The 12,171-nt window shown below is 37.2% G+C and overlaps 1 pseudogene; it reads left to right on the top strand.

Moving 5' to 3' along the window:
• The first annotated feature begins 841 nt into the window (after positions 1-841).
• LOC100733119 (vomeronasal type-2 receptor 116-like) lies at positions 842-11,325 on the top strand (annotated as a pseudogene).
• Positions 11,326-12,171: the final 846 nt, after the last annotated feature.

The following is a 12,171-nucleotide window of genomic DNA, read 5'->3' as shown; positions in this document are numbered from 1 at the left end:
TCAGTAAACAATTTAATGGTGTGAATTAAAAGTGGGCAGAGTATAAGTTATCAGGCTCAGAGATAGTTTTAGTACTCTATGATGTGTCAGGGCAGCTGTTTTTGTGTCAAGCAGCTTATGTTGTTGTAAATCCTGAGGTCCATTTCTTCCAGGAGTGCAATGCAGGCAGGAGACAGAGACTAAACTAAATCCCTTAGGTGGATCTGGGGGGTTGCACAACTGGTCATCAGTGCTGAACTTCAGTTGTGCACTTTCTTCTTAAGATGTCATATGGGATTTGGCCACTAGATGTTTTCCCAATATCAAACCATCTATCAAAGTATGCCACATTCCTCAGAACATGCTCTTACAGGCTGCATACACAAAAATACCCAGGCACTGTCTCAGGATGCGGTATGGAAATCTTGGTGGACCCAGATGAGATAATAAAGCCCAAGAAGGATACATAAACAAATTTTTAAATATTATTTCACCAAATTGTGGGGTGGCAGGTGCAGAGCCCAAGGCCTGGGAGATCCCCAGAGATCCTTCAGGAGGTGACAGAAGCACTGAAAAGAGAGAGCCAGCAATGATCTGATCATAATGTCACCAAGGGTGATATGTGGCCTCAATGGCTATGTTGCTGATCCATCACTGTCTGTTTAGCTGTGCTGCTGTCTAGCAAGCTGGTTTGGCAAATGTTCCACTTTGTAAAGGCATCTAATGATTTTGGGACTTCTCAGTGCCTTACACAGAATTTGATTCTCATTTCCAAAGGCTGATTCCACAGCCAGGATCCAGCTCCATTTATTCAACAGAGACCCCCCAAAAAATCTTTTTCTCTACTTTGGGGGAGCTGAACATGTTCTTCTTCATTTTCCTCTTTCCACTCTTGAAAACTTTACATGCTTCATGGAGAGAAGTTTCATGGTGTTTAGCCTATCTGCGTCCAAGTGTCCGCAGAGATGGAGACTTGGTGCTTGGTGGATTTTTCCCCCTCTACTACATGAACCAAGATCCTGATATATCCCGTCTGTCATTTCTATCCACACCAAAAACTTATATGAGAGCCAGTAGGTAAGTTTCACACTGTGTGTTTGTGTGTGTGAGTGTGTGTGTGTGTATGTGTGTGTGTGTGTTTGTATGTGTATTAAATATGGTTATGAGTGATTGGATGTACTTGGATTTGTTTAATGCTTGAGTTGGTATGCCTTAAGAACTACTTTTTGAAATGTAAAGACATGGCTGGAAGCCATACTGATGATTTCTGAGATTATCTTGCTTCTTGAACATTTGGCCATGTTTCACTTTTCTTCTTCTCTCCTCTCCATGAAACATAGATGATAGAATTCCTCATTTTTATGCACAAACCATCACATGCATGCTCATTATTAAGCATTATCAAGTACTTAAAATAAATGAAGTACCTGCTGCTTCATCATCCCCTTCTGAGACATCTCATGGAGTGATAGCCTTAGGCATCTGCAAACTGAGCGCTGGTCTGACATTAATAATGAACCCAAGTGTCTCACTCTATGTGTCCACTTTGGAAAGGGACATTTTAAAAGTATATCTCACAGTGAAGCCCACCAGAGCTGAGATCCACAGCCAAAGCTGAACGTGTCCCACAAAATGTCCATAATTGAATCTTATCAGACTTAAGGTGGTATTTCTTCTGATCTTAGATTTATTAGAAGAAAATGAAACCATCAATTAGAGGAGCTTATTGCTCTACTCCATAAAGAAAAGCAGAAATTCATTAATTGGAGGCTTATTCTACTGTACGGTATATGCCTGTGATAACTAAGTTGCTGAATTAATTTAAATAGGGATTCAATGGCAGGTTAGCATGTTCTTTGAACATGACTTGCTGGTGTAAGAGTTAATTGTACCTTAAAAGTGTTCCACATATCAGTATGTTCATATCATAAGGGAGTCAAGCTGTATGTAGTTTGGTTCCATGGCTGTCTCTATCCTTAGCATTTTCTCTCAACATCATTTAATAATTATCATTTCAGTAATAAGTGTGCACTAGATATAAATGATACTGGTCTGCCAACTTGTGCAGTAAAATTCTAGTTTTCTGGCATTGTAAGGACAATTTTCTGTCATTTCCCCCCCTCTATTGTTAATTTTGAATTTCCCTTTTTTCTATTTTTATATCTTTACCAAAAGCATAAAATGGACTATTTTCTGTCCATTACTTCATCCATGTGAAATCTATGGATAGATGACTTCACTGATTCTTCTCATGTTCCACAGTTAGGAATGCAGTAATTGATGATAGAAAAGAGAAAATCTTAATCACAGATAACCTTCAGGAAACCTGTGTGCCCAAGAGCTCACGGGGACAGATTAAGGCTACCATCGCATTTTACACAAATGGAAGCCCCATTTTGCTCTCCACATTGTGATATCCACTCAGAGGTATTCTGAACACTCTTATTGTTTTCCAAAGAGCCAACCAAATTTTTCATGGTTATAAAACAGAAAAAATGTCTATTTCTATACTTCTGAAAGTCCTAATATGAGCACAAACTCTCAACTTTATTCTGTAAATGGTGCTGTAGTCATATGGACTATAGCTCAATCATAATTTCCTGTGACTAATGAACATTTCTGTTATATTTTGCAGGTCTATTACGTGTTACTTTACCTAGGTATGCCAACACAGATTTAAGCAATATTGAATATGTTAGGTGTAATTAATTTTTGTACTTCTGATACCTAACTCTCCAATATTTTTAAATAAACTCTGCGCATTTCCTTGATCAATGTAAGTGAAATAAAATCAGTGGACAAAAATATATGTTCAGTGACAAAGCTGATGATATTTCTTGTTAACAGTCATAGGAAGCCAGCATATTTTTCACTACCACCTACTCACCCATAGCTTGTCCCCGTTACTCCTTCAGTTCCTGGAAGGTACTTGTCTAAATTGCAATACTATTGATTTGTCTATTCAAAATATATCCTATGAATGAGTCCATATGATTTCTGATATTTTCCTTCTGGATTATTTCATGTTGTGCAATTTGTTCAAGTTTCACTCATATAGCAGGTACTCTTGTGAGCAATAACCTTACAGTGTCCTAGTATACTTGTCTTTTTGGACATCAACTCTCTCTGCTTGCACAAAATTGGATAATACTATGTTTTACCATTTTCTGGTTATAATTAGTGGAACTGATACAATTTCTAATTGAACAGCTTGTTTTGGAAGAATTACCAGTATGTACTTGCTTTTTACTTTGCCATCGAGGAGATCAACAAGGACTCCCAGCTGCTCCCCAATGTGACTTTGGGTTTCCATGTCTACAATGCCATTGCCAGTGACCACTTTGCCTTGTGGAGCACTCTGCTTTGGCTTTGTGGAACAGATTGCCCTCCCTAACTACAACTGCCAGACACACAGAAAATTTGCTGCTGTCATTGCAGGAACCTCAGCAGCATTTTCAGCGGAGACTGGAACAATTTTGGAACTCTACAAATTCCCCCAGGCAAGTGGACCATGAATTTGGGCAATAATTTTTCCAGTATCTCCAGTAGGAGCACTTCTGGTAAAAGGGAAATATAGACACTAAGCATAGACACCCTGTAAAAGGTTAAGTGATAAAGGAATATCCTTGGGTTTATAGATAATCAAGATTACAAAAAGAGAGAGAGAGTGGAGTTGTGGTTACTATGGGCCTCAATCCATATTTTTGTCCTGCTCCAGAGCAATGACTTCTCATTTTCCTTTACACTGACTGCTGGCAGCTCACAGTTGGTGTTGTGATGCACGTCCATCACAGAATATAACAGTCTCAGGAGTCTCTAGAGGTCAGTAACTGTCCCATGTGGGACAAGAAACAGCAGGACATGTGACTTCTTTGACACTGTAGGCTTAAGTTTTAGAGAACCCAATTTATAGCTGAACCCCTCACAATGCTATTAAGATTCAGATATTCACTTTTCTAAGTCCTACCTTAAATCCACCTACTTGGAAATGTCACACAGAAATTTCTGCTTCCTGTAGTCTGTGTTGTGCGTTGTTTCCAGAAGGAATTTACATCACAAACATCAGCTTTGTGGCATAACTGAAGAACAGGAGCATTGTATTGGAAAAAACGAAATACTGTTTATGCAGTTATCCAGGAATAGTGTTCATATTACTTAATAAAAGCTAGGTTTTAGTGCTATAATAATGTGAAAACATTCCGAGATTAGCACATTGAAGATTTGTTTCTTTATCAGAGAGTATATGCACTATTGGTTGCTGACAGGTAACTTTACAGCTGAAGGCAGAAGGGAGAGCAGTAGGCAGATACTCTATCTTAATGCTATAGCCAATGTTTATGCCATCCTGACTCATGTGCCAGATGTGAAAAGTACATGTAGATCTTAACAATTGTTTCATAAAATAAGACATAAATGTGATAATTCCCAACTGCTGTGCAACAGTAAGCACAGTATTATGTTCAGAACCTGAGGACTGAGTAATCTCTACACAGCTCTCTCTCTTTACCAATTAGTAGTCTATTTAGTAGCCCCACCTTGGAGAGAACACTGAACCCCCCACATGCAATGTTTGCAAACACCAATCTCAGTAAATTCCAGAGTCATGATATTTTTGTTTGTTTTTCCAGGTCACATATGGACCTTTTGATCCCATTCTCAATGACAAGCACCAATATCCATCGGTCTATCAGATGGCCCTCAATGACAGGACTCTAGTGCATGCAATGATCTCATTATTGCTGCATTTTGGCTGGACATGGGTGGCCATCTTTGTATCTAATGATGTGAAAGGTGAGCACTTCCTGGGGGACCTTAAAGCAGAGATACTAAAGAAAGGTATCTGTGTGGCCTTGACAGAAAAGCTCCCTGTCACTAAGATAATGTATGCATCAAGTGACATCACTTTCATGAGCAAGATCAGAGTTTCATCTGCCAATGTGCATATCCTGTATGGGGAAGTCGCGAGCCTCATCAATGTGGATATTGCAGCAGAATTCTTTTTGACAACAGGAAAGGTGTGGATCATGACTGCAAAGTGGGACATTGTTGTGTATGAGACAGACCACATGCTACATTCCTTTCATGGAAGTTTCTCATTTTCTCCTCACAAGGGGGAAGTTCCTGGTTTCCGACAATTCCTCCAAACAATCAAGCCTTCCCAATACCCTGAAGACTTTTTTTTCAGCAAATTATGGCTCAAATATTTTGATTGCTCACTTCCTGGTTCACAATGTGGGAGAATTGGAGTTTGCCCACCGAATACATCCTTAGAGTTTATGCCTGGAAACATTGACCTCATGACATTGTCTGATTCCAGCTATTTCATCTACAATGCTGTGTATGCATTGGCCCATGTGCTGCATAAAGTGCTTTTGGAGAAAGCAGAATTTGGTTCTTCTGAAGATGCAGAGGAGCCTGGTCTTCTTCCTTGGCAGGTAAACCTACTTCAGAAGAAGAACAGTTACTGATGACCTGATGGTGTCTGAAGGTATTTTAATGTGATGTACCATAAGGAGGTTTTCATACCTAGGTCAGCAGAGTTAGGCAAATGCATTAGTGGCCTTTTTCTCTGGACATGTATATATCTGTAATTATTTCCTGCACTGGCAGACCTTTGTGGCTGAGTGTTGGGATCCCAAACTATTTAATTATATATTATACCATAACTTTCCAAAGTAGTATAAAGTGATGCTAAGTACCTAAATAGAACTCATGATGAAAATACATGTTGAATAACTGGTCAGATCTATAACACTCCTTGACAAAAATCCAAAACAGAAAAACATGGTCACAATAATTGTGTCTATTTCATTCAGATTGTTGTATATTTTATAGCCCAAATCCTCTTTTTTGCAGTTTGAATAAAAATGAAAAGACCTCTACAAAATATTGTAAAATGATCCTGCGAAATGTATTGCTCATCAATATTGCTAGTCATTATATTTGGACAGGGACTTTGGTTTCATTTTTACATGTGATGCCATGATATATATATATATATATATATATATATATATATATATATATATATATTGCATCCTGTTACCAGTCAAACACAAATATGTTTAAATTTTAACCTTGAAGTAATGGAATCCCAGCATGGGGTATATTAATGAAGTCTTCCCTTATATGTATAGGCAAGCACAATAATCAGAATTTGAATCATTAAATAAAAGTACTACAGAAACAAAAATACATAATATTCATTTCAGTACCAACAATAATAACTCAGTACAACACTGAACTTAAGTCCTTGATTTTAAGAAAGTTGATATTTGGCATGGTGTATCCTGAAGGAAAATGGTGGATCATTTAGTGTTTGTGTTCACATACAGAGCATAAGTAAGACTTGTTAAAAGAATCAGAGGTGAATTTTTTTCCACAATACAATGTCACAAACTATATATACTGGACTACATAACACTAAAATAAACCCAGATATTTCAGGATACTCTCACTTTATGAAAAAAAATCATTTCAAACAAAAGAAAAAATAATTCATGGTGTGCATTTTCTTAAGTTTTATGCAGGTATAAGTCAGATATGAAAAGCACACATGGTCAGTGAGTATATTTACACAAGCATGGGCATCTCTGCACATTCATGGTGCTATTTGTGGAATGCATTAAACCAATGCATCCATGTTTAATCCTTATCAGTGTTTGAGGGTTAGCATCGAATTGGTCTAAAATCAGACTATGAGTCTGGGTTGGAAAAGAGATCATTTAACTGCCACTCTGGAGGCAATCTTCTAAAATCTTTGCAATGCTGTTTCTTTACTACTTCAATCATGCATGGGGATCAGGGTTCCCACTTAGACTCATGGGACAGTCACCACCCAAGCAGAAAAGAATGTCAACAATTACACATGTGCATTTAGTTTTGACAAAACTGTTTAACATATATTTAATCTGTATGCACTCCTCATTCCCTGCCTGATGCCTCTCCTGCAGCTTCATCCCCACCTGAAGAAAATGGAATTTACAAACAGTGCTGGATACTCCAAATCCTTGGATGAGGAAAGACAACATGTGGCACAGTATGACATCCAGAACACACTGAATTTTCCAGGTGGCCTTAGGGTGCTGGTTAACGTAGGGAAGTTTTTCTTTAAGAGACCACATGGCCAAAGCTTGGTGATCAACGATGAGTTGATAGAATGGCCTGTTGGTTTCACAGAGGTATGAATCCATTTCAATGTAATACACACAGAGACATACTTAGAAACAGTTACAGAATCAGACTGTAATGTCTTCTACTAAGCACTAATGTCACCTTCACGTCTTGTCTCTATACCACATCTTCTGAGCTAACTTCTGATGAATCAGCAAGTTTGTGGAAGATACTTTATTTTAGTTTGGATATATTTATTTGTGGTACAGTTGAGTGATAAATACAGATAGCAGTAAAAATATGGCTAGATGTTTACCAATCATATACCTCTAAATAACTCAACATCTTTCAGTTATACACAGCAAGAGTCATTTTTATGCTTTGACTCACACTAATTAAGTCAGATATTAACATATGATTAATGTTTTCTACATGTTATCATCATTCTCTTTTGTCAGTGTTAAGAATCTTTGACCTCAAAATTTTGTTCTTCTTAGCATCCAAATGAACTGACAGAATATCATTTTATCTTCCCAAACTTGGACCGTCTCACACAAATTTTCAGATTAATATAACAATCATGCTTTGCATACTAGTTGTGTTGTTCATTGTTAGAGCATGGCATCCTCTTGATTATGAAGCCCATTAGTGCAATAAACTCCATAAGAGGCTCACTTGTTTCAGTATTTTATGTTGGCACTGTTTTGTTGGTTTGTTTATTGTTTTTCCCATTAGTTACTTTGTGGTTAGCCAAATTATCATCTCATTGCACTGTGTTTCCTAGAACATAGCCCTATGTCCAACCAAGTACAATGGCCTGGTAAAAATCCCCTCAGGCGGAGTACAAGGACTTTTAACTTACTGCGTGGAAACGTGCCTCTAAAAATATAGGGAAGTAGATAAATCAGAAAGCAAAATGCCATGGGTGTGTTGCTTGTGATCTAATAAAGTGACCAAGGGCCCTGGAAATGTTTGTCAAATAGTTTCATAAACAAAAGAAAGATAACTGTTTTGATCTGGAATTTGATAACTAGGTCATATAAACATGACAGATGGTGGGAAAAATGTTTGTGATCAATTCCTAATGAAAACCAAATATCTTTCTGTTTTATTAATCTGGAAATATGTACATCATATTTCATCTGCTCATATTGTGAAAAATCATAACCAGTGCTTCTTTCTTCCCCTTAGACTCCTCAATCAGTGTGTAGCCAGAGTTGTGGTCCAGGATTCAGCAAGATTCCTCAGGAAGGAAGACCTGTCTGCTGCTTTACCTGCATTTTCTGCCCAGAGAGACACATATCCAATCAGACAGGTAGCAAATCTACAATGACACTGTGGTAACTGCTCCCTCTCACAACTTCTCACTAATGTGAAGCTGAGCTTTTTGCTAATGGGGTAAGAGTGAAGCACTGTTTGCCACTCGCCTACTAATTCATTCCTTCAATGTACCCTTTTAATAGTCATAGTCACCAGGTACGCACTTTTGTTTGGTGATTTTGATTCTATGGTGGTCAACTGATGCACTAATTCCCATGGTCATCTGAGGTTATATCCAATGGTGAGTGAGACAGGGTCACTATGAAATCTTACAGTGAACCTGGATTAAGGTAATCTATGAAACAAAATGTGTGTATTTCTCAAAGCTTCCTGTGGATGCTTTGATGTCTCAAATCTAAAACTTTTCTATAACAAATTTCAAGTACATAAATTTTTGATCTTTGTAAGTATATGTCTACAGTGCCTAATAACATTCATTTTAAGGACTTGTTGCTCACTTGAATGGATAAAGTGGAAAACCTATTTTAGAATCATTGTATTACATTGTATGCCTTGTCATGAAATCTGCACACAGTGTTACGTATCCGTCATTAGTGTGAGAACTGTTAGTTACATCATATGGTATATATAGTGCAAATGAACATAAAACTCACTTTCAGTTTTAAACTTTGGAGATTTTAAATTTTAAATATTGGAGACTTTTAAAAATAAACTGTTCTTAAGTAATAGTATTAAAATACAAATTGCTACCCAAAGAGTTATAAACCTTTAATACAATTGCATTCAAATTGAAAATATTTTCACTTTTTCAATATTTATATGCAAAATTAATGAAAAAGTCACAGAGAATTACAAATGTATGAAGACAAAGACAAAATAGAAACAGGCAATGCTATAGATAATCATAAACTTAGGTTATAGAGTATGTATGTGAGAACATTTACATATGATTGCTGAAAAAATATTACTTACAAGAATAAAATCACAAATGATAAAATAAAAGGTCAAGGAACAATTGTCCAATCAGACAGGATGATAGCTTTGACAGAAGATAGCTGGATAGCAATAGAGCAATCATAAATCTCAAGTTGTATGAGGACTATACATTTCACCATTTGAGGAGAAATAGGGAAATCTTCAAAATATACTGTCTTGGGTGAATTCTGTGCCAATAAAAAGCTTATCCTGAGAAATACAGAGATAATCAATAGAAGGATGGAGAGGACCTCACCATCATAGTGACATCACAGAGTCTCAGGATGATGCAGCCAACTATCTCATCCTGCTGAATCTGGTGGACATGCCACTTGAGTGCATTTGAAGTGAAATTTAATTAGATAAATTATTCCTGAGTCAGGCATGTAGAAATGCAATCTGGTATATATTAATCACTATATATTTATAGTGAAATTGAAGAGTTGAGTTTCTTTCTTATTTAATGTACTTTTTTATTTCAAAGAGGATAAAACTAAACATAACAAAACAGAACAAAGTAGATCAGAAGAAAATAATGTGACACAGATTTTAAAGCAATACACCAGGAGATTTACAGTGGTTACCATAATGTTTCTTATTTCCTTCTAAGTAGTTGTTCATATCTTCACACATAATGAATTCATACAAAACAAAATAGTATTGAAAAGATCAGAACAGAGTGATGAAGACATTATAGTAATTCAAAACCAGACAATAGGAAAATCAACAATTGCTGACATAATGCCTCTTTTTTTCCTCTGAATAGCTTTCCATGTCTTCATGTATGATGAAATTAAACAATATATAACAGAGTAAAACTACTCTGGACAAAGAATAAAATCATTATTGGATTTTACAGCAAGAGAATATGGAATCAGCAATGGATACCATAATGTGTCTTTTTCTTCAATGTAGCTGTTCTTTTCATCACACAAAAAAATCAATTCTTGTAAACTGTTTAGGATGCACATTTCATTGACTTCATAAAAATGAAGAATTTCTGAAAAATATTACTGAATCTTTGCTTTTTCCCCAGATGCAGAGCAATGCACACAGTGCCCAAAGCATGAATACTCAAACAGAAACAGAGATCATTGTCTCCCCAAGATTTTGGACTTCCTGTCCTTTGAGGATCCCCTAGGAATGGCCCTGACACAAATAGCTCTGAGTTTCTCTCTAATCACAGCTGTGATTTTGGCAATCTTTGTGAAGCACCGAGACACTCCCATAGTCAAGGCCAATAACAGGACTCTCAGCTACACCCTGCTCATCTCCCTCCTCCTGTGCTTCCTCTGTTCCTTGCTCTTCATTGGCCGTCCCAACACAGGCACCTGCATCCTCCAACAAATGACATTCGGACTCGTGTTCACTGTGGCTGTTTCCTCTGTCTTGGCCAAGACCATTACTGTGGTTCTGGCCTTTAAAGTCACTGGTCCAGGAAGAAGAATGAGGCATTTGCTGGTATCAGGGGCACCAAACTACATCATCCCCATCTGCACCCTTATCCAACTCACTATCTGTGGCTTCTGGATGGGGACAAATCCACCCTACATTGACACGGATGCACACTCTGAGCATGGCCACATCATCATCGTGTGCAACAAGGGCTCCCTCACTGCCTTCTACTGTGTCCTGGGATACCTGGGCTCCTTGGCCCTGCTCAGCTTCACTGTGGCTTTCCTGGCCAAGAACCTGCCTGACACATTCAATGAAGCCAAGTTTCTGACGTTCAGCATGCTGGTGTTCTGCAGTGTGTGGGTCACCTTCCTCCCCGTGTACCACAGCAGCAAGGGGAAGGTGATGGTGGCCATGGAGGTCTTCTCTATCTTGGCCTCCAGTGCAGGGCTGCTGGGCTGCATCTTTCTTCCTAAGTGCTATGTTATTCTCATAAGATCTGAGAACAACACTTTGACAGGTTTAAAGAGTAGGAAAAATGTTAGGGGAAATAGATATTCTAAAAATATCAACTGCCTGTAGTGGCTACCATGTATTGCAGTTTACATAATTAAACTCCACCTTCGGTATTCATTGCCAAAATCTGAATGAAAATAAAATCTTTTTACCTTAAAATACATTTTAATATAATAATTGCAATAAATAAATCAAATTTTGCTGTCTATAACTACAAACAACAATGCTATTGCAGATGAGTGTATGCTTTTTGAGTTGTTAATCTTGGTTTTACTTCCATATTTTTTCCATCTACACAAATTCTCAAGATCTGATTCTGCTAAATTATTTAAATTCTTCATGTTTTGTTTTCTGCTGCTTGTGTCTCTTTTAACTCTTGTGTAGATCTCAGGTATTTTTTTTTAGTATCATCATTTACTAGACTTATCCTTAAATGTATTGGCTTGTGAAGTTAAATCTTTTACATAATTAAAGTGTGTGGCCACCAATCACTTTCAGTGCTCCTGCTCTTAAATCTAATCTTAATCTGGCTGTTGTAAGTGTTAAATAATTAACTCCTTAGGCCTGTTCAAAGATTCTGAAGCATTAAATTATCGTGTTGTTCATAAGTACACAGATTAACATTACATATAAGGAAATAAAATTCAATTCCAAGCAATAGTCTCATCCGAAGACTGAGAACATGATCTCAGTAACGATGTCACACCTATTGTAATCCTTTTATTACAATACTGTGATTGCTTGGGATCATAATCATCTTAAGATTCTACTATAAAAGGACTGCATGCTGAATCAAATAGATAGCAATTTCTCTTCTACACTAAATTGGGCAGGAAGTATCTTCAGAGTGACACAAAGATGAAGAATCAAATAAACTTACAACATGGTTCTGAGAAGCCTTAATACTAACCG

Source organism: Cavia porcellus, unplaced genomic scaffold (assembly GCF_034190915.1).
Source record: "Cavia porcellus strain 051 isolate PalLab524CR breed Dunkin Hartley unplaced genomic scaffold, mCavPor4.1 scaffold_17, whole genome shotgun sequence".
Taxonomy (NCBI): Eukaryota; Metazoa; Chordata; class Mammalia; order Rodentia; family Caviidae; genus Cavia; species Cavia porcellus.
This window is presented reverse-complemented; position numbering and strand designations above follow the sequence as displayed.